This window comes from Chrysochloris asiatica, unplaced genomic scaffold (assembly GCF_000296735.1).
Source record: "Chrysochloris asiatica unplaced genomic scaffold, ChrAsi1.0 scaffold00009, whole genome shotgun sequence".
Taxonomy (NCBI): Eukaryota; Metazoa; Chordata; class Mammalia; order Afrosoricida; family Chrysochloridae; genus Chrysochloris; species Chrysochloris asiatica.
Window position 1 is genome coordinate 3166598 of NW_006408527.1, and position 23096 is coordinate 3189693.

Genomic DNA, 23096 nt, shown 5'->3' on the forward strand with positions numbered 1-23096 from the left:
TATACATGTGGGGTCACCCTAAGTCAGAATTGACTCAAATCGACTGTTACTCATGAAGTTACTCAAGAGATGACACATTTTTAAATAAATTATCTTCATTTTGGAGAATTGTGGTAAGTTATTACTCCATGTTCAAGGATGATAAAAGGGATGCAGAGTGTAGCGTATCAGGCTGGAAACCCAGGACAGAGGTCTGAGGTACATCTCTTTTAGAGGGAGAATCAAGGTATCTCCCTATGGTATGGCACTTGATTTCACATTTTTAAAAGGTTTTATTGTGAATTGGGTGACAGTTTACATGGGAGAACATCAACCTCACATTCATCCTATTGTGTTTTGTTTCATTGCAATGATTACAATCCCCTTGAATGCACCATCATTCAACAGCATTTACTTCCATTTCCTCTGGGTTTTTTTGGGGGTGGGGATGTACATTGAAGCACTCAGGATTCATTCAAACAAACAACCAAAGGGGTACACCCTGCAAGCCTGCCTGCGGCCATCAGCACACAGCCCCTCTCCCTCCCAGAGTCCAGGGTCCCCAGCCGCTCCATCTCTCCACATCATCTTCTCTGCCTCAATCTCTGGTGTCACTGCTTCTCTGGACAGGGTCCCACACGCCGCTCTTCTCCCTTGATGGTCCCAAGGTCTTCTACTCCTGGACTGCAAGATCAGCCACTCCCCACCTTTTGTCACAAAATGTCTACCTTTACATTTGCAACACTCACAGTCAGTCCTGATAGCACTTATTCACTATTGAACAACAAGAGTCTCATCCCCATCTCCTTTTACCAACCCCGCCCTTACAGGTTCGAACCCATTCAGGGAGATTCTACCTTCCCTCATACCCTCTGAAACTAGGCTCCCTCTTGAAAGCTTGTAAGCCAGTCACTTCTTGCCTTTGTAGCCCCCCACCTCCCCATTTTGGATAGCCAGTGTCTAAGTTGCCCATCCCTGTCAACCCTGTGTACCTGGGGGGTGGGAATGGTCTAAAATTTTTTTCCCTCTTTTGAGCTACTACATCTATAAGCATAGGTCAAGCTCATCAAATTGTAGTGGATTACTCTTTTTTCCCTCTTCTTTCTTCCTCTAGTTGGGTACTGATCATCCAGCCATTGAAGCCAGGTCAAATGGGTGTTACTGGTAAGTATGGGTATTTTTGTGCATCTCCCTTCACTTCATATCAGCTGGATGCGTCACTCTCTGCTCTAGTCTTCTGTGGCCAAGTTCCTGTCCCTGGGTCCAGGAATCCCCAGGTCTCGCCATACTACTGGCCAACCAGGTCTCAATCCAAGCGAACAGAAATCTATTAAATGTGGTCGGACTTAGCTCACAACTTCATTGCTATTTTTCTCCCGCTTACCCTTATTGGTAGACCAATGTGGTCACCAGCAAGACCATATGCCTGCTCGTGCATTTATTCCCCTTGAGTCTCAGTCTTGGAATAGGTTTATCCTAAGGGGACCTGATCACTTGCCCTAATGGCTCCATGGTGAACAGCTTGCTTGTTCTTGTAGTAGTCTTGCAGACTGCCGTTATTGTTTTTGATTTTTCCTTCTGGTCTTTCAAGAAGTATCTTCTGTTTTTTAGCAGCTCCAGGCTGGTCTGCTTGTCCTTTCAAGTGGAAATTTCCCACCTGAGAAAATTCTGCATGGGGATCAGGATTCCACCAATGGTTTTATGCAATGCAAAGGCTCCACAGGAATCCTCCTTCCCTGGGCAAGTTCTAGCCCCATTTTAGGTATTCCAGTTAGTTATAGGAGTCGTGGTGTGGTGCTGTGGTCTAATGCGTCAGACTGCAAAGTCGTTTGAACTGCAAGGATGGTGGTTCAAGCTCACCAGCTGCTTCTTGGAAACCCTTTACAGGGTCGGAATCGACTCGACAGCATTTAACAATAAGTCAGTTATAGGCTGAAGATGGATTTACAAGCTTTCTATGGTGATATTTCTGGCTATTCCTTTCTTTCCCCCTCAAGTGTCTGTTTTACAGTAGTAGGCAAGGGAAACCAAGATTCAAAAGACAGCCAAGTATCTTAACATTATTTCCCCTCTTTTACCCATTCAAACCATGCCTCAATCCTTATATCCCAGAGCCCTGTTGTTCAAGGTTGAACATAATCACTATTTACCTCTTTCCCACTTAGCCCATGCAAACCTGCCTATATGTTCTCCCATTTGCCTTGTTCTTCCATTCCCCTCCCCCTTCTAGTGTATTGCCCTTTTTTGGTACAATGACTCTGTATATTCCTTCCATCTTCTTCTTTTTTTTTTCTCTCCATCTTCTTATCATTCAATATTTTGCACATAGAACCCTGCATTATTTCAAGTCAGTATTTGAATTTTCATTTCCCGAAGCTTGATCATTGTTGGGCATGTTCTTCCCTTTGGGCTTTCTAACTTCAGATCTTTGCACATTTCATTATAATATTTTGACTTTGTCTTCTCGAGCTGCCCATTGAAATCTTCTCTTCAGCTTTTTAACCTCCACGTTTCTTCCATTTGCTTTAGTATCTATACGCTGAAGAGCAAGTCTCAGTCTCTTCTGACATTCTTTTTGCTCTTTTCCTTCTTTCTTGTCTTAATGACCGTTTGCTTTCTTCATGTATGATGTTCTTGATGTCATCCCACAACTCTTCTGGTCTTCACATCAAATTTGTTTTTGAGACGATCTCTAAATTCAGGTGGGATATGTTCAGGGTTATAATTTGGCTCTCGTGGACTTGCTTTGATATTTCTTCAGTTTCAACTTGAACTTGCAGATGAGCAATTGATGGTCTGTTCAACGATCTGTCCCTAGTCTTGTTTTCTCTGATGATACGGAACTTTTCCACCATCTCCTTCCACAGTTGTAGTCAGTTTGATTTCTGTGTATTCCATGTGTATAGTCATTTTTTATGTTGTTTAAAAATGATTCTCACAATGAAGATTTCATTGGTCTTGCAAAATTCTATCATGCGATCTTCAGCATTGTTTCTATCACCAAGGCCATATTAGGTCTCCTATCTTTGCATTCCAGTTGGTACCTTTATTTGTTCCATTGGGCCACAACGGAAAATGAGGAGAAACAGCTGTAACCATCCATTAATAATCGAAACATGGAATGTATGAAGTATGTATCTAAGAAAATTGGTAGTTGTCAAATGAAATGGAATGCATAAGCATTGATATCTTAGGCATTAATGAATTGAAATGGACTAAAATTGACCATTTTGAATCTGAAAACTGCATGTTTTACTGTGCTGGCAATGACAGATTGAAATGGCAATTGACATCATCAAAAAGAACATTTCAAGATATAAAAGTACAAGGCTGCCTATGATAGGATAATATCCATACGCTTACAAGGAAGACCAATTAATACCAGTATTATTCAAATGTATGCCCCAACCACTGAAGCCAGTGATGATGAAATTGAAGAATTCTTCTAGCTTCTTTCATCTGTAATTGATCAAACACATAGTCAAGGTGTATTGATAATTACTGGCAATTAGAATATACAGGTTGGAAACAAAGATGTAGGATCCGTCATTGGAATATTGAAGTAACTAATAAAATAACCATTAGTCACATGTGACTCATGAGCATTTGAAATGTGGCTCCTTTGAATTGAATTGAGATGTGTTGTAAGTATCAAATTCTAGTACTTAAAAAAAATAAAGAATGTCATCAAGATTTTGTTTTGTTAATTATATAGTAAAATGGTAATATTTTGATAAGATTGGGTTAATACAATCAATTTGGTTCTATAGGCTAAATTGGTGGACCTCAGGGTAGGCTTGAACAGCAAAGTTGGTGTTTGAAACTCACCAGTTGCTCCTCGGATATCCTGTACAGGGTCGCTATGAGTTAGAACTGACTCAGCACTTGACAAAAATATTAAAGCTAATTTTACCTGTTTCTTTTTACATTTTGAATGTTACTACTGAAATATTTCAAAATGGTATATGTGGCTCATGTTTGTGATTTGTACTGTATTTCTGTTGATGGCACCATATCGGAGGTTGGTTAACCCAGTGTAATCCTGAGAGCCCTGGTCTCTCAGTGAAATCTCAGAAGATAGTGAGGGGCATGGAAGATGCTAGGGAGATGCAGAAACTAAGCATAGTTATTGGAGATGATAAGAAGAAAGCCTGATAATGTTTTCTATGACCAGCAGAAAGATATATACATTAAAAACAACAAAAATAAAATTGATTGCCCTCCAGTTGACTCCAGTTAGCTGCCATTTTTGTAGTACAGTAAAACCTGTAAAATCCAGAAGCTATATAAGGTGGAAATCTGTCAGAAATGGTAAATTCTAATATTTTCCATTAAAATGAGGGGATTGGAAAGTAGGACTGGACTCTGTTGAAGATGGGAAACTTGTGAGCCATGGAAAAGCAGGCATGGAGTTCCAGGTCTCACAGGTTTTACTGTAAGGTACTTAACCTGTTCAGTACTTTGTCAAGCACTTTAAGTGAATTATCTTTCTTAATTCCCAGGACAACTCTGTGAAGTAAACGATATCGGTCTATTTTGTAGATGAGAAAATGGAAATTTAGAAAGGTTAATTAACTTGTACAAGACCATGCAATTGATAAATACTAGCTTATTATGTAAGGAGCTCCAGTAGTGTAGTGGTTACAAATTGGGCTCATTGTTCATCGAGGCTTCCTGTTCTTTTCCTCATCAGAAGCAGGTATCATCTTTGATTTAAAGGATATAGTACAAAAATTGGTGTTCCAAAGAATGATCTTAGATTATCAAGAAATAGTGAAATTATGTTTAAAATATTCCATGTATCCATCCAAGGTTGCTTTAATTAGGAAGCCATAACAGATGACTTTGGAAAACTTCCCTCAGAGTGCTTTCTTAATGGAAACAAACTGCTACAGCCCACAGCTTTGTAAATATAAAGTAGTAGACCCTTTTCTCTTAATATAAGGTAATTTAAAAAAAATGGACAGAAATCTACCCGTCTATCTTAATCCCAGCTATTTTGAAAAAAATGTTCCTGTTTCTTTAGTTTTTGTTCATGTGAAAATATATGTTCATAGTTGTAGTTTTATATCCTCCTTCATAAGAAGCTCTGGTACCATAGTGGTTAGGAATTGGGCTGCTAACCGCAAGGTTGGTAGTTTGAAACTACCAGCTGTTCTGCGGGAGAAAGATGAGGCATTCTATTCCGTAAAGATTTTCAGCCTAGAAACCCTGTGCAGGGTCACTAAGAGTCGGAACCGACTCCACGGTACTTACTAACAACAGTCCTCCTTCATAGTACAAGTGTATTTTTCATACTTCTTGTAGTTTTAATAATAATTTTAGTATATCTACATATACAACAACAACATACAATTGATATATTATACAATTCTTTAATTTCCTTACTGGTAGAAATGTATAGCTTTCATATTTCTTGCTATTCCATAGAAAATGTTAGTGATAATCTTTACGTGAATAGTTTCTTGTTATTGTCAGATTTCCCTTAGGATAAATTACTATGTGTGGGATTGTTCTTTATGATGCACATGGCAGTCCATGGTAACTTTAATATTCTTCTGTGGTCTTCCTCATTCACTGTCCAAGTTTCATATACATGAGGTTATTGAAAATCCCATGGCTAGGGTCCGGTGTACCTCAGACCTCAAACTGACATCTTTCTTTTTCAAAACTTTAAAAAGGTCTTTTCAGCAGATTTGCCTAATGCAGTACACCGTTTGAATTCTTGACTGTTGCTTCTGTGAGTTATCGATGGTGGATACTTACAAAATGAAGCCTGACGACTTCAGTCTTTTCTCCATTTAGATGTTATGGATGGTTTTTATTGGTTCAGTGATGTGGATTTTTGTTCTCTACATTGAGGTGCAACCCATACCTAAGTCTGTGGTTTTTTAATCTTTGCTTTTTTAATCTCTTTGCTTTCAGCAAGTAAGATTGTATCGTCTGCATATGGCAGGTTGGTAATGAGTCTTCCTCCAATCCTGATGCCATGTTCTTCATGTAATCCAGATTCTTGGAGTATTTCCTCTGATAGTATAGTGTTTACGCAAGGCCAACAGTTTGAATCTACCAGTCATTACGAGGGAGAAAGATGGTGTTTTCTACTCCCATAAAAATTTACAGCCTTGGAAACACCATATACAGCATCACTCTGAATCTGGACCGACTCCATGGCACATAACCAACCAACTATATATGTTGTTGTTTCTAAGTGTCATCAAGTTGATACCAACTCATAGTGACCTTGTATAGTGTTTCCGAGGAGTGGCTGGTAAATTTGAACCTTTGAACTACTGGCTTTGTGGTTAGCAGTCCAGTGCTTATCCTGCAGTGTCACATCGGGACTGTATGTATGTGTATAAGTATAAATAAGTAAATAAATGAAGGGTCTTCAGAAAGTTTATGGAAAAATTAGAATGAAAAGATACGGGATTTTTTTCTATGAACTTTTTGAAGCCCTACGTGTGTATGTATTATTTTATATATGTATATAAATACATACATACACAAACACATACATATAATCTGGGAAAGCTGAAGAAAAAATTCAAGCCTTAACTTTTGCTATTGAAGGATTCTCTGGGCAGATTATTGAATGACGCAGAAAGCATCAGCAGAAGATGGAAGGAATACACAGAGTCAGCTGCACCAGAAGGAAATGGTTGATGTTCAACCTTTTGAAGAGGTGTAGCACATGATAAAGAGCCAGTGATACCGAATGAGGAAGTCTAAGGTGCATTGAAGGAATTAGTGAAGAACAAGGCACCTGGAATTGATGGAATACAAAATTGAAATCTTTCAAGAAAGTGAGGTGGCACAGGAGGCACTCACTCATGTCTGCCAAGAAATTTGGAGGACGTCTATCTGGCCAACTGATTGGAAAAAATCCATATTTGTGCCCATTCCAAAGAGAGGTGACACAACGGAATGCGGAAATCATTGGACAGTATCTGTTAAATCCCGTGTGAGTAAAGTTTTACTAAAGGTAATACAGAAACGGCTGTAAGCATACATTGACAGAGAACTTCCAGAGGTTCAAGTTGGATTCAGAAGAGATGTGGAACAAGGGATATCAGTGCTCATGTTTGATGGATCTTGGCTGAAAGCAGAGAATACCAGAAAGATGTTTCCTTGTGTTTTATTGACTATGCAAAGGCTTTCGATTGTGTGGATCATGATAAGCTATGGACAACATTGCGAAGTACAAATATTCCGGAACACTTAATAGTGCTGATGAGAAATCTGTACATGGACCAAGAAGAAGTTGTTTGAACAGAACAAGGGAACACCGAATGGTTTAAAATTAAGAAAGGTGAGTTATATGAAGAAAAATGTGACATCAGGTTTGGAGGAAGACTCATTAACAACCTGCGATATGCAGCTGACACAACCTTGTTTGCTGAAAGTGACGAGGACTTAAAATACTTACTGATGAAGATCAAAGAGCACAGTCTTCAGTCTGGATTGCATCTCAGTGTAAAGAAAACAAAAATCCTCACCACTGGACCAATAAACAACATTCTTACCAAAGGAGAAAAAAATTGAAGTCCAGGATTTCATTCTTCTTGGATCAACTATCAACACTCACGGAAGCAGCAGTCAAGGTATCAAAGGATGTATTACATTAGACAAATCTGCTGCACAAGACCTTTTCCAAGTGTTGAAGAGCAAAGATGTCAGCTTGAGGACTAAGGTGCACCTGACCCAAGCCATGGTATTTTCAGTAACCTCATATGTATGTGAAAGCTGGACAGTTAATAAGGAAGAACGTAGAAGAATTGATGCAGTTGAGTTAATGGTGTGGGAGGAGAATACTAAAAGTGCCATGGGCTGTCGAAAGAATCAACAAATCGGTTTGGAAGAAGTGCAACCAGAGTTCTCCTTGGAGGCCAGGATGGCCAAACTTGGTCTCTCATATTTTGGACATATTGTCAGGAGTGACCAGTCACTGGAGAAGGATATCATGTTTGGTAAGGTGGAGGGTCAGAGAAAAAGAGGTAAACCCCTAACGAGATGGATTGGCCAAGTGGTAACATCGATGGACTCAAGTGTGGCAACAATAGTGAGGATGGCCCAGGATTGGGCAGTGTTTCTTTCTGCTGTGCATATGGTCGCTATGGGTCGGTACCAACTTGATGGCACCTAACAACAGCAACAACACACACACACATGCATACATACACAAACATATATGTCATTGTCAAAAATAAAAAAAACTCATATATTTGTAAATTAGTTAATTTCTGGTCCCGCTTGGCTTGCGTTTAGTTTATATAGATGTTTTTAGTGTATGCCCGTTATTCCTGTCTTCTGCTCTTTTACGATTTTTTTTGTTTCCCCCAAATACATACTACACCAGCTATTCTATTTTGATGATTTAGTTAGTTTTTGCTATGGTAACAAGAAAGGTTTCAACATCTTGGTGTGGCTTACACTAATAAATAGTTATTTCTTGCCTATGTTACGTGAGCGCTGTGGGTTGGCTAGAGCTCTGGGTGACTTGACATGGCTCAGCTCAGCTTCACATGTCTTCTCATTCAGACGCTCTGGCTAAAGGCATATCCCCTATCTGGGACATGCTGTTCTCTTGCAGAGGCAGGGATCAGTGAGCAGCAAATATATTGTCTGTTCACAACCCATTGGCCAGAGTATATCACATGGCCAAGCCCAAAGTCAATGAATTGGGGATCTACTCTCTCCCCACAGAATTCCCAAGCAAGTCAGAGAAAATAGATGAGATATAATACAGGAAGGGAGTCAAGAGTTGGAACAATAATCCCTTTTTAAAATATTATAATTGACTATAATTCCCTTATGGTTTGGTATTTGGTTTATTTCCAGCTTTAACAATTATAAATAGCATTGCTATAAACATTGTTGAGCAAGTTACATTTATTTTACTTGGACTGTTTCTTCGGGATATAGTTTCTAAAGTAGACTCTCTGGGTCAGAGGGCAGGAATTGCTTGTAGATCTTGTTACATATGGCCAGATTGATCGCTTGAAAGATGATCAGTTTATAGTGTCATCATCAATATTTCAGTATACAACTTTCCTTACAGGCTGCTACTGCTAGGTCTTGTCATTTTCATTTTGTTAGATTCATAATTACTTCTAGTTAAACTTTTATAATTGCTAATGATGGTTTTGAAAATAGAAAATAATTTAGAACAAACTGTGTTGTTAAGAGAACTAGGACTTTCTTGGTTTTCTGAACGCTGTTGTGAGAAATGCTGTTTTTCATTTTCCCTTTCTTTTCTTAGTTTCATATTTTTCTCAGTATACTATTTCTTAAATATATCTTTGCCGTTATATTAAACAAAACAGTGAAAAATCAAAAAGTGTATATTTGAAGTAAGGTTTATGAACTTTTACCTGAGTCAAATGATAGTAATTATTACTGTTGTTGTTATTAAGTGCCTCGAGTTGGTTCCAACTCATAGCGACCCTGTATAGGGTTTCTGAGGAGTGGCTGGTGAGTTTGAACCACTGACCCTGTGGTTCTGTGGTTATCCTATGGCACCACATCAGGAATCCTAGTTATTACAAAGGTGGTGGTGATGTGCTCTGGGGTCAATTCTGACTCATAGTGACCCTGTATAGGGTTTCTGAGGCTGTTAATCTTTCATGGGAGCAGAAAGCTTCATCTTCTCCCACAGAACTGCTGGTAGTTTTGAACTGCTGACCTTGAGGTTAGTAGCCCAACTCTGAAACTGGGGAAATGGTGGAACCTCCTCAAATTGTGAATTTTGTGGTATATTTTAAAGTCTTAAGAGAGAGGGTTTATTTAGGATCCATTTGCCAGTGTTTGATGGTTGTAATTCTGTGGTTTTCATCTTCACCTATTGCCATATGGTTTATATAGCGGAAAATGCCAACTGAAACATAAGAACTGGTCTTTCCTATAGCATTTCCCTCCAAACTGTAAACTAAAACTTTTTATTACCAATTGCATCCTGTCACTTGGTTTACTTTACAAGTGTCATGTTGCCTGCTGCTATACATCTTTGGCTTATCTTCGAAAGAGGGGTGTCTAGACTTACTCATCGGAGCCTTAGTGGCACAGTGGTTAAGTGCTTGGCTGCTGATTGAACATTTGGCTGTTTGAACCCACCAGCCACTTTCAGGGAGACTTGACGGCACTTAACAACAACAAACTCTATTGAACAGTTCTTACTCTGTTCTAGAGGGTCTCTATGAGTCGGAATCTACTTGATGGCAGCTGGTTTTTAGACTTATTCATTAATGTTGTTGTTGTTGTTGTTGTTAAGTGCCGTTGAGTCGGTTCCGACCCATAGCGACCCTGTACAGTGTTTCCGAGGGTGTAAATCTTTACGGGAGTAGAAAGCCTCATCTTTCTCCCGCAGAGCGGCTGGTAGTTTCGAACCGCTGACCTTAAGGTTCGCAGCCTGATTCGTAACCACTACGCTACCAGAGCTCCTTTAATACCCTTGGCTATATTACCTCATTTCCAATTCTGAAACTTCACAACAAAGACAAAGAAGATTGGCAGGATATATGTGAGCGCTCTTTATTCCACTCAATGCAGAGTCCATAGGCAGGATAGACATACTCTCAGTGTGTAAGGGGGATGGGAAGTAGGGAATAGGGTTTGGGATTGTTAGCTGGATCTTGCAAACTATCATGGGGATTCACTTACCCCCATCCTCCTTTAGAGGAGGAATATTAAAAATCCATCTAACCAAGGAACCTGTTCCCTTGTTTTGAGACACAGCCTGCCAAAGCTTGCAAGAATTATTAGAGCTCTGTGGGAAGCAGGTGCCAAGGGTGAGAGAATGAAATTGACGTAAATCAGTCGTCAGTGTGTGAACCAGAGTCTTTGTGAAAAATAGTATTTGTTGGCCTCAGAATGTTAATAGTGTGAGTGTTAAGAGTCTTAATAGTGGAACTATGAAGACTCAAGAGTCCTGGTGAAGAAATATAAATTTGAATGAATTTGAGAATGACGGGGTCATTGAAAGCCTTTGGATGTTTGTTCTGAAAATAGATTCTTATTTCAACTTCAGTCCGTTTTGAATACATCTTCTTGGAATTCATTGCACATTTCTTTGAAAGATGAAGATCATCGTGTTTTTTAAGTTTGCATGTGGAAAGCAAACCTTTTTGGAATACTGGATTATTGAGGCTCTTGGAGTAAATGGGCCCAAGGATGCTTTATGTCAACATTGATGAGAGTAGAAAAGCTTTAAAAAAAAAAAAAAAAAGTCAGTATGGTAAAATAGGATGCTTGCTTATTTGGAATTATTACATATATAGGTAAGGAGTTCTGGTAGTGTAGTGGTTACGTGTCAGGCTGCTAATTTCATGGTCAACAGTTTGAAACTACCAGCCGTTCTGCAGGAGAAAGATGAGGCTTTCTGCTCCTGTAAAGATTTACAGCCTCAGAAACCCTATGCAGGGTCGCTATGAGTCAGAGCCAACTCCACGGTACATAACCACCACCAACCACCACCACATATATAGATGGAACTTATAAAAAAAAAAAAAAGGTCACTTTAGAACTTTTTTTAAAGGTGTCATGCTTGTAAATATTTCTTAAGCTCTTAATAGCTTTAGAAACAAAAGATGTGCTTAATTCTGTTTGGCTTCTCTGAATTCTTCTTTGTGGGAGAGTTGAGGCTAAGAGTGTTTAAAGTGTGTATGTATATATAGCTTTTAGGTCTGGGATTGATCACTTAATGGGACTCTGTACTGTGTTCCAGTTCAGTCACTTTTACACAATCTACTTCTAGTGCTTTTTCCTTTCTCTTTCTTCTCTTTTAACCTGGATAGTGGAGTCCTGGTGTGGTACTGTGGGTTAATGAGCTGGACTGCAAAGTCGGTTTGAACCACAAACATCACCAACAGTATGCTTTCTTAGTTACAAGTTATGCCTGATAGTCACCCATCAATTTAAACAATGCAAGTAGATTCTACCAGTAAGCTAATATACAGGTTTTTGTTGTTGTTGTTAAGTGCTATTGAGCTGGTTCCACCCCACAGCAATTCTGTGTTATGTTTCTGCGGAACAGCTAGTGAGCTTGAACCACCAAACTTGTGATTCATACCAACCTTGCTCTCGAGTGCTTATCCTACTGCGCCATACTAGGACTCCAAGAAGGCCTATGGATTGCAATTTATAGATTGCAGTTGTTGAAGTTAGCTGCATTGAGTAGGCCCCATGCACAAAGGGATTCGGACTATTGTGATCCAGAGGGTTTTCATTGGCTGATTTTCTGCAAGTAGATCTCCAGGCCTTTCCCTTTGCAGTCTAGAAACTTGTTCAGCATCACAGCAACATGCATGCTTCCAGTGACACACAGTTGGTGGCTGTAACTGAGGCTCAAAGGTCAGGAATTGAACCCAAGTTTTCTGCATGAAAGGTAAGAATTGTACCACCACCCATCTATGATAAATCAACTATTTTAATATTCTTACATCTGACTCTGTCTTAAGCAGGAGGTTTGTCCATCCCCAATGCTGAATAGGGAATGCAATGAGTAGCTTCTTAAAGAGATGGCAGATCTGTGGTTCTTAAGCCCATTTTCCATCATATAGTTATCAGTACTTGATTGTTGATGTCTGTGGATTTACTAGAGATTGCTTACAAGGAGGACAAAACCCTGTCACTTTCCCTGTTTGTCCTTGCTGGGGCATCCAAGGAGAGCATGTCAGTGCACTCGACTGTGCTAGTTTGCTCACTGGTCTTACAGATGCATTTTCCTGGTAGCATTCATGTGAGAAATCTTTCCTCCCTCCCTTTTCATTCTATTGCCTTGAGGACCTGGCTGCCTTGGCTTGGGGACAGGTATCCATGATGTATGCATTCGGGCCCATAATTCTTAATTTCTAGGATTGGGTATCACATTGGGTACTTCAGTTCTTAAAGTGTCATAAGAACATTTATTATACCTATAATCCTACTACTCAAACATTCACAGTATTTGTGTCTTCTTTTCTAAGCTTTATATTATAAATAACTATAATCAAGTCATATGTCTATAGATTAATATGTTAATTAGATTGGGGAAATACTTTTGATATTGCTCCCCATCCCTCACTTATCTTTTTAGCCATAATTATCCATGTTTATACCTAGTCTTAATATATTTACTGTTGTTGTGGATGTACAGTTCATTGAATTTATATGTTAAAATTAGCATTTCCATTTGTTCAATTTCCATTTGGGTTATTTCCAGGGTTTTGGGCTATTATAAATAAAATGCCAGTACTTGTACATGTAGTATCTTCTTTAGAACTATTCCTTTGGGTTCAATTCCCAGAGTAGGGTTAATGCCAAAAAATATGTGCACATTTTTATATCCTCTGTTGGCAAACCTGCCATTCTAAGAATTGGCCAATTTGTATACGCCAGCATCCTTTTCCATAGCTTTTCTCTTTTTTAAATCTGTAGACTTTATTGCTTAAAAGGCTCATATTTATTCATTTTCTTGTTCTATAGACTAATTTAAAGTATTTTTTTACTAGGATATTAATGGATAGAAATCAAGCTCTTTACTTCAATTATTGGTCCTAAGTAGGGAATCAGTAAATTTTGATTGATTAGAGAGAAGTACTTCTTAGCATTAGCATTTTCAATATTATATTTGTCTTGGTAAGTATTCTACTGATTTTTCTAATGTTGTTTGCAGATTTAGAAAAAAATGCAGTAAAGGAAACATTTTAAAAACCACCAGACACCATTTGGTCTACAGACGGCAACTTCTGCTTAACAGCTTCTCCCAGCTCCCCTTTAGAGTTTTCTATTTTATTGTTTGTTATCTTGGTATTCTTCAACTCACAGTTCTGAACCAGTATGACACCTAGCCTATTTTGTAGCTACATGACTGTTTTGGACTCTTGTTAGGAGGAAATATTGTTCTAGTGATAAAAAAATTTTGGCTAATGAAAAGAAATCTAAAAAAGAAGTGTTAAAATAGAATTAATTTTTAATGGGGGTTCTGATTAGGCAACAGAAATACCAATGCATTTATCAGACTCTTCTAGATATATTCCAGGTATGAGGGTGATTGAATTCTATATTCAGTAATTTGGAATACTAAACTGATTTTCTTACATACTAGACTTTTTGGGTTGAGAATGTGCTGAGTTCTTTTGACAATTAGGCGTCTCCTTATGAATTTCTAAGTTAGAATTGGTCACTCCTGGTTTAACTTACAGAATGAAGTTCCCTCGGTCTGGCAAAGTAACGGACCGGATCCAATAGGCAGACAGAAGCCTCTGTTTATAACTGACAGAAACCTCCAGAAATCCTGACACATCCAGTCTGACCCGTGTGTCTTGATGGGAGTTGTCTTCTGTTGAAGGCAGGGGACTTTGCTGCTGCCCTGTTTGTTCCAGTGCACATTTTCCTCTGCTTGTCTCACCTCTTCCTTTTTTTAACACTTCATTGTTAGTTTAGTATATTTAGTTATATTCATAAAATTTTGCAACGATAACCACAATGCAATTTTAGAATACTTTCTCCCCTTCTAAAATAAATGCTGCATCCATTAACAGTCACTCCTCATTCTCCTCATAATCACAACCTGTTCCTAAGCAACCACTAATATAATTTATGTATCTATATTTTTGCCTATTCTGGATATTTCGTATCAATGGAATCATACCATATATAGTTATTTGTGACTATTTTTTCAGTTAGCGTCATGTTTTTAATGAGATGGATTGGCACAGTGGCAGTAGCAATGGGTAGCAGGTGTAGCAATGATTGTGAGGTTGGCCCAGGACCAGACAGTGCTTCGTTCTGTCGTGTAAAGGGTCACCATGTGTCGAAGCCAACTCAGTGGCACCTAACAACAACATTTTCAAGGGTCATCCATATTATAACTTCATTTCTTTTTATGGTCAAATAATATTCCACTGTATGGATATACCAAATTTTATTTATCCATTCTTCAGTTGATGGGCATTTGGCATGTTTCTCCACCTTTTGATATAAATAATGATGTTAATAAATAATAGTAATAAATAATGATGTTGTAAACACTCATGTGTAAGTTTTTTAGTGGAAATACGTGTTTTCCCTTGTGCAGCTATCTAGAAGTGGAATTTCCAGGTCAAATGATAACTCTATGTTTAACTTTTAGAGAGAATGCCAGATTATTTTCCAGAGTGACTGTACCCAGCCCCTAACAGTCTCACCAGCAGTGCACAAGGGTTCTTCACCAACGTTTGTTATTGTTTGTCTTTTTTATGGTAGCCATTTTGTCGGCGTGAAGTTGTATCTCATGGGTTTGATTTCCAGTTTCCTGATGGCGAATGATATTGAGCATTTTTTTCATGTGCTTGTTGGCCATTTGAATAGCTTCTTTTCCACCTCTTCCTTTTACTACCTTTACAACCTTTTTTCCTCTCCTTTGATTTCCTATTTTGTTTTCTTTTTCTGTCTTCTATCATTTCTTCCACACATTAAACAAATTCTCCCAACACTCTGCCATCAAAATGCCTTTCTTTTCTTGGCTGCTCTATCTTGGCCAGTCAATACCAGCTGCCTTCGAGTCAACTCCAACTTATGGTGACCCCATTGAGTGCCCGAATAGGACTGTGTTCCAGAAGGTTTTCAGTGGCCGATTTTTTTTTGGAAGTAGGTTGCCAAGCCTTTTTTCTGAGTAGCCTTTAGGTACATTCAAACTCCCAACATTTGAGTTAGTAGCCTAGCCTATTACCTCTTTACCCATTGCTCAGAGGCAGTGTGTGCTTGTTGCTGGGAACTCAGAACTGCTTCATGTCTTTATGTCTTCTGGGACTTTTGAAGGAGTCTTTCTGACGACACACTGGTTAAAGTTCTTGGCTGTTATAACCAAATGGTTGGTGATTCAAACCCATTAGCTGCTCCTTGGGAGAAAGATGTGACATTTTTGATTCCATAAAGATTACAGGTCAATGAGTTGGAATTGAATTGACAGCAAATCGTTTGGTTTGGTGTGGGGGACTTTTGAGTCTTTACTAAACAGATTCTATATGTAACCTTCTTAGAGTGCATAGTTTACAGAAAACATCAAAATGTTTTTCAACAAGTTATTATTTGACCTTGAAAATACACACAAAAAAACCCAGAACTACTTTGAACGGTATTTGAATTACTGTGATAGATGCTCACTATAACTCCAGCTTGGTTTTGATCACTTTGATCACACATATGTCTAAAAATGTCACTAGTCATATAAAAGTCAGCACCATTCTGAAGCAACTCTAGATGATGGTAACTTGAGAGTCCCTAAGGCCATGTAAGATGAAACCGCTCTGTGTAGATGTGTAATGGGCCAAGTCCATTTTGAATTTTTACAAAGTCTCCAACCATCCCCCCATCATCACCCATGTGGTGAACTGGAAAGTGTACTCATGTGGAATTTCAGAAAACAGAATTCTAGTTTTGCTGCTAATTAGTTCGTTTGGTTTCAGGCATACCGGTTTAGCTCCTCATGACTCAGTTTCCACATCGTTAACATGAGTCAGTTGGTTAGTAGACCATGATGCTTAGGATTCCTAGCTCCATGCTTGGAAAATTCAGAACCCCCTCCCACTCCCCTCCCCTCCAAAAAAAAGCCCCAAAACTTTTATAAACTCTGCTGTGGTTAAATTCGTTCATGGTCATACATAAAAAGAAAACCAGTACACTATTAGTTTTTCTTCAAAGAAGAAGCTGTTGTATGATTTAGTTTTATCCAAGAAAAGAGAGTCTAATAACATATTTAAATAGTAAATTTAGATGCCTTTTTTTTCAGTAACATTTTATTTGAATGATTATGTGACATTTACTACTGATCAGTCCCAAGTAAAATGGGGCTATACGTCATATTACTTGGTTTTGCATTCATTGAGTATTTCATTGAGTCAATGTTTTAAAGTTTTACTTCAGTCTTTGAGGGTCTTTTAAGTAATAATGCTTAGCTGTTTACTTAAAACCTAAAAGATGAGAGGGTGAGTGGAATTCAGCACAAATTTTTCTGTACTGTGTAAAAGGAGGGTGGGCACATGCCCTACTATACCTTCCCCCCCCCTCCCCCAACAGGGCACACACTGACTTACTACATCTCTGAATAGCTTCTCTGAGGTTTCATGGTTGAAATGGTTTCTGGTACTGATACTGTGCTGGTGGTCTTGTGAGTGTTGATGGCTTTGCTCCTTGTTATATAAGTGCCTCTTTGGCATCTGTTGAGCTGGGATTTGTATCCTTTTTAGGAATTACAATAGCATCTCCAGGGTTTTAGGTTTCCTGACACCCTCCATTGAAGACTTCTTTATAGCTTACACTCATTACATTAATTTGTTTTGAGAGTTTCCTAACTTATTTTGAAATACTTTGAGGCAATCAAGGGCATTTTTAAATTCTGGACTGGAAATCGTTAGTGTCGAAACTGGCTAGAGGGATAGACAAGGAGAGAAAGGAAAGAAGATTGGGAGATGGGCAAGTGATTTCTAGTCAGGAAGCCATCATTCTTATGTAAAGAGTTGCTGAATAGAAATATGGTCTAAAAATTGGATTCCAGAGAATCTTTCTATTTCTGTCTCTCTCCCTGTACCCCCTCTTACCTCTCTCTATGTTATTGCTAAATGCCATCGAGGTGGTTCTGACCTGTAGTGATCCTGTACAGGGTTTCTGAGGATCAGCTGGTAAGCTTGAACCACCGACTTTGCAATTCAAACTGACCCTGCATCTTTCCTTTGATCCTGTTACATTTTGACAGCATTCATTTTTATAGTATACCTTTATGTTGCTTACTTATCTCTCTGAGTAATTAGATTTTAATTTAAAGAAAGATCTTTAGTTTATTTTTGTTTTTACATTTTGCGCACATATGAACCAGGCTGCGAACTGCAAGGTCAGCAGTTCGAAACTGCCAGCTGCTCCGCGGGAGAAAGATGAGGCATTCTGCTCCCGTAAAGATTAACAGCCTCGGAAACCCTGTGCAGGGTCGCTATGAGTCGGAACCAATTCCACGGCACATAACAACAACATGCACAAATTTATTTTGATTGCTATAAATTGCCTTTCTGTTACTCTTGACTCTTACTGCCTTGCTACAGTCATGTTATTTCGTCCACTTTATAAAGGAGTGGTTCCAAATGTTTATTTGGCAATCAGTTGACTCAGAACCAGGAATTGATTTTCCTTGAGATATGATGTAAAATTTGGTGTTTAAGTTCTCAGCTATCTGGCATAAGCCCAATAATCTTTCTCGGTAACATGCTGTAGGATCTAGCCACTCTTTTAAGTATTATTTTACTGCAAAAAAGTGCAACCCTGACACTGTCACAGAAACTGGCTTCAGGGTCCCTTGTGACCAAATTCAGTCATGACTTTGGATCCATTCTTGTATTCAGAAAGATTTCTTACTAATAATGGAATGTGTAAAGAAAATGGGTCACAACCATCTGTCAGTCTGTTGTACTGTGTGTATGACTTATATGTTGCAAGGATGCTAGGGTCTGTTCACTCAGCAGAGCTACTATACGAAGACAAACTAAGGAAGAAAGGTCTGACAGTATACTTTAAATAATTAGTCAGTGACCACCTTGTGACCTCTGGTAGCGTAGTGGTTATGAATTGGGCTGCTAACCTCAGGGTCGGCAGTTCGAAACTACCAGCTGCTCCATGGGAGAAAGATGAGGCTTTCTGCTCCCGTAAAGATTTACAGCCTCAGAAACCCTATACAGGGTCGCTGTAAGTCGGTACCGACTCCACGGCACATAACAACCTTATGAATCACAGCAGAACTTAGTCTAATGCTGTGCTAGTCTGAGAGCCCGTCAATTTAGAAAGGCTTCAAAATACACAATGGCTGCACAGTGGGTTTCAGTGTATGCAGAAATTAAGAGGATGGCCTGGGACTGGGTGGGTAGGTAGTGTTTTGTTCTCTTGTACATAGAGTTGTCATGAGTTGGAGCCAATTTGACAGCCTCTGATGGCAACAGTCCATGAAAACTACAGCGTCGCTCTGAGTTGGAATCAACTTGATGGCACTTAATAACAACAACAACAAAAGTGGTTGAATTGGTAGCTTCTTTTATCTCTCATTCTTACCTTGGCAGCATTTAAAATATAATTGATATCAGAAACACTTCATGAGATGGACTGACACAACAACCACATCAGTGGATTCAAACATACCATTGGTCATGAAGAAGATGGTGCAGAACCAGGCCACGTTCTCTTATCATATACGGTCGCCAGAAGTCAGAGGAGCCAACTCAATGGCAACTTATAGCAGTTAAGTTTTAAATTTGAAGTTGCAGATCACATCAATCAAAATTCACAAGGATGGCACCATATACTACACAATGCAAGAAGTAATGTGGGAAAATCCCACTTTTATCACTAACTGTGTTTGGCAAGATTCAGCATCCATCTAGCTCCCATCAGTTAGATCCAGTCTCATCCCTGGCTATCCTGAGTTGGGTCAAAACACCCCTGGGCACCTCAGGCTAGGTCATCTAAGGCCTGTCCTGCAGTCCAAGCCAGCTGGCCTCTGTCTCTTTCTCTCTAGTACCCTGGGACTGGGTCACAAGCTAGAAAGACTATCCTTAACCTTCTGCCCATGCAACCTTTTCCTGCTACCTAGCTATTCAGAGCCAGCTCCTGCTGGCTCCTTGCCTCTGTGGGTTTGTCAGTTCCTTGCAAAGACTCACAAAATTCATGGAGATGATTACGTACTTCTTAATAGTTAACCCATTAGTTGCAGCCAGAAAGGATACAAGCAATGAGATGTTTTAGGCAAGTCTAGGAGAGCTCCAGGCATGAGGTTTCCATTATCCCGAGAGATGTGCTCTACCTGCTCCTAAGTGCATGTGTGTTCTCACTATTCTGGAAACTCCGCACAAGGGATCTCCCAGGCCCACAGTCCTTTAGGGACCTCAGTGAATGTGCATGACTAGAGCATAGTGTATAGCTATGAGATTCTACAGTTAGTGGCTATACATGAGTGCATTATGTAAACCTTACTGAAGTTGGTTTGCCAGGCATAAGATCTGTGTATCCCCTACTTGCCTAGCTATTTTAGAAAGACAAAGAGCACCTCAATTACTCAGGTTATTTTTAGAAACCAGATAAAATGTTCAACTTAGTTCTTTGTTCCACAAAGTTCCATAGCATTTCTTTTCACACTTGGTTGTCTTATTTACCAAAAAAAAGTTTTCTCAGCTCCATTTTTTTCTCTGATGACATTCATTTTAGACTTTTTGGTTGTTTCTGTTGATGTTGTGTGTCATGGAGTCAGTTCCGATTCATAGCGACCCTGTACAGGGTTTCCAAGGCTGTAAATCTTTACAGGAGCAAAAAGCCTCATCTTTCTCCCATGGAACAGCTGGTAGTTTCGAACTGCTGACTCTGAGCTTAGCAGCGCGATTCATAACCACTTTTTGGTAGTTGAATGAAAATAACTTGGTATCTGCTAACACCAGTTCTGTGTACCCTCTTCTGCTTACCCCCATTTGATTTTGACTCTAGAAATACCAGTTAATTTTTATTCTGATTTTTAAGCTAAATGTAATTAGAAAAGGAAGTTTGTTTCAGAACATGATATAAATGGTTTGTTGATGATACAGTCCTTTATAACATTCTGTTGGTCAGGATGTTTGTTTTATGCCTGTTCCTTTTCTGAACATGGGCAATTAGTTGAGATGTGTTTAACTAGCTAACTGTTGATCAATCATTTTGCATGCCATAGGTTTTAAAAGGCCTTTGTAGTGATTGTGTTGTTAGGTACTGTCCAGTTGATTCCAACTCCTTAAAGACACTATATGACAGAGTAGAACTGCCCCATAGGATTTCCTAGGCTGTCATCTTCCAGGGAGTCCTGGCATGGTGCTGTAGCATAAGCACTCAAGATTGGTTTGAACCTCAAGGTCTGTGGTTCAAACTCACTAGCCTCTCCTCAGAAACCTTGTAGAGAGGGTGGCTGTGAGTCAGAACCAGCTTGGTGGCATTCAACAACAGGAACAACAAATCTTTTCAGGGCAGATCACAGGTCATTTTTCTGTGGAGCCACCTTTGACCTTTTGATTAGCAGCCAAGTATTAACCCCCACTATGCCCTAGGTTTTCATATTACTGTCTTTAAGATAAGCTACATTATAGAGTAGGTTCTCTTAAAGTAAGTTATCAGTAGTTGGAAAATAAGGCATTGGAAATATAAATGATGCTGGAGATCGCATGATAGAATTCTGCAAAATCAGTGATTTGCTTATTTTAAATACCTTCTTTAGACAGCATAAGAGATGACTATACACATGGACCTCACCAGATGGAATTCACAGAAATCAAACTGACTACATCTGCAGAAAGAGACAATGGGAAAGCTCCATATATCATCAGTCAAAATAAGGCCAGGGACAGAATGAGGAACAGACCATCAATTGCTCAAATTCAAATTCAAACTAAAGCTGAAGAAAATGAAAACATTTTCAAAGTCCACAAGAGCCAAAATATGACATTGAATTTAGAGATCATTTGAAGAACAGATTTGATACATTAAACACTAAAGACCGAAGACCAGAAAAGTTGTGGGATGACATCATACAGGAAGAAAGAAAAAGTCATTAAGAAGACAAGAAAGAAGGAAAGGTCAAAATGGATATCATAAGTGACACTGAAACTTACTCTCCAGTGTAGAGATGCTAAAGCAAATGGAAGAAATGAGGAGGTACAAGAACTGAATAGAAAATTTCAAAGATCAGCTCCAGAAGATAAAGCCAAACATTACAACAAAATATGCAAAGATCTGGAATCAGAAAACCAAAAAGGAAGAACACACTCAGCATTTCTCAAGCTTTGGGAATTGAAGAAAAAATTCAAGCTTCGACTTTTGTTATTGAAGAATTCTCTGGGCAAATTATTGAGTGATGCATACAGCATCAAAAGAAGATGGAAGGAATACACAGAATCACTGTTCCAAATGGAAATGGTTCATGTTCAACCATTTCAAGAGGTAGCATATGATCAGGAGCCAATGATACTGAAGGAGGAAGTTCAAGGTACATTGAAGAAATTGGCAAAGAACAAGGCACCAGGAATTGATGGAATAAAAATTGAAATCTTTCAAGAAAGTGAGACGGCACAGGAAGCACTCACTCATCTCTGCTAAGAATTTTGGCCAACTGATTGGAAGAGATCCGTATTTGTGCCCATTCCAAAGAGAGGTGACCCAGTGGAATGCGGAAATCATTGGACAATCTCTTTGCTATCCCATGTGAGTAAAGTTTTACTAAAGGTAATACAGAAATGGCTGCAAGTATACATTGACAGAGAACTTGCAGAGGTTCAAGCCGGATTCAGAAGAGGACGTGGAATGAAGGATATCATTGCTAACATCAGATGGATCTTGGCTGAAAGCAGAGAATATCAGAAAGATGTTTACTTGTGCTTCATTGACTACACAAAGGTTTTTGATTGTGCGGATCATGACAAGCTATGGACAACATTGCGAGATAGGAGTGTTCCGAAACACTTTAATTATGCTGATGAGGAATCTGTACCTGGACCAAGAGGCAGTTGTTCGAACAGAACATAGGAACACTGAATGGTTTAAAATTAAGAAAGGTGTGTGACAAGGTTTATTCTTTCACCATTCAATCTGTATGCTGAGCAAATTCAACCTGTTTGCTGAGCAAATAATCCAAGAAACTAGTTATATGAAGAAAATTATGGCTTCAGGATTGGAGGAACACTCATTTGCAATATGCAGATGATACAGCCTTACTTGGTGAAAGTGAAGAAGACTTAATATATTTACTAATGAAGACCAAAGGACACAGCCTTCAGTATGGATTGCATCTCAGTGTAAAGAAAACAAAAATCCTCACCACTGGACCAATAAACAACATTCTTATTAATGGAGAAAAGGTTGAAGTTGTCAAGGATTTCATTCTTCTTGGATCAACTATTAACAGTCATGGTAGCAGCAGTCAAGAAATCAAATGAGGTATTGCATTAGACAAATCTGCTACACAAGACCTTTTTAAAAGTGCTGAAGAGCAAAGATGTCAGTTTGAAGACTAAGATGCATGTGACCCAAGCCATGGTATTTTCAGTAACCTCATATGCATGCGAAAGCTGGACTGTGAATAAAGAAGACCATAGAAGAATTGATGCATTTGA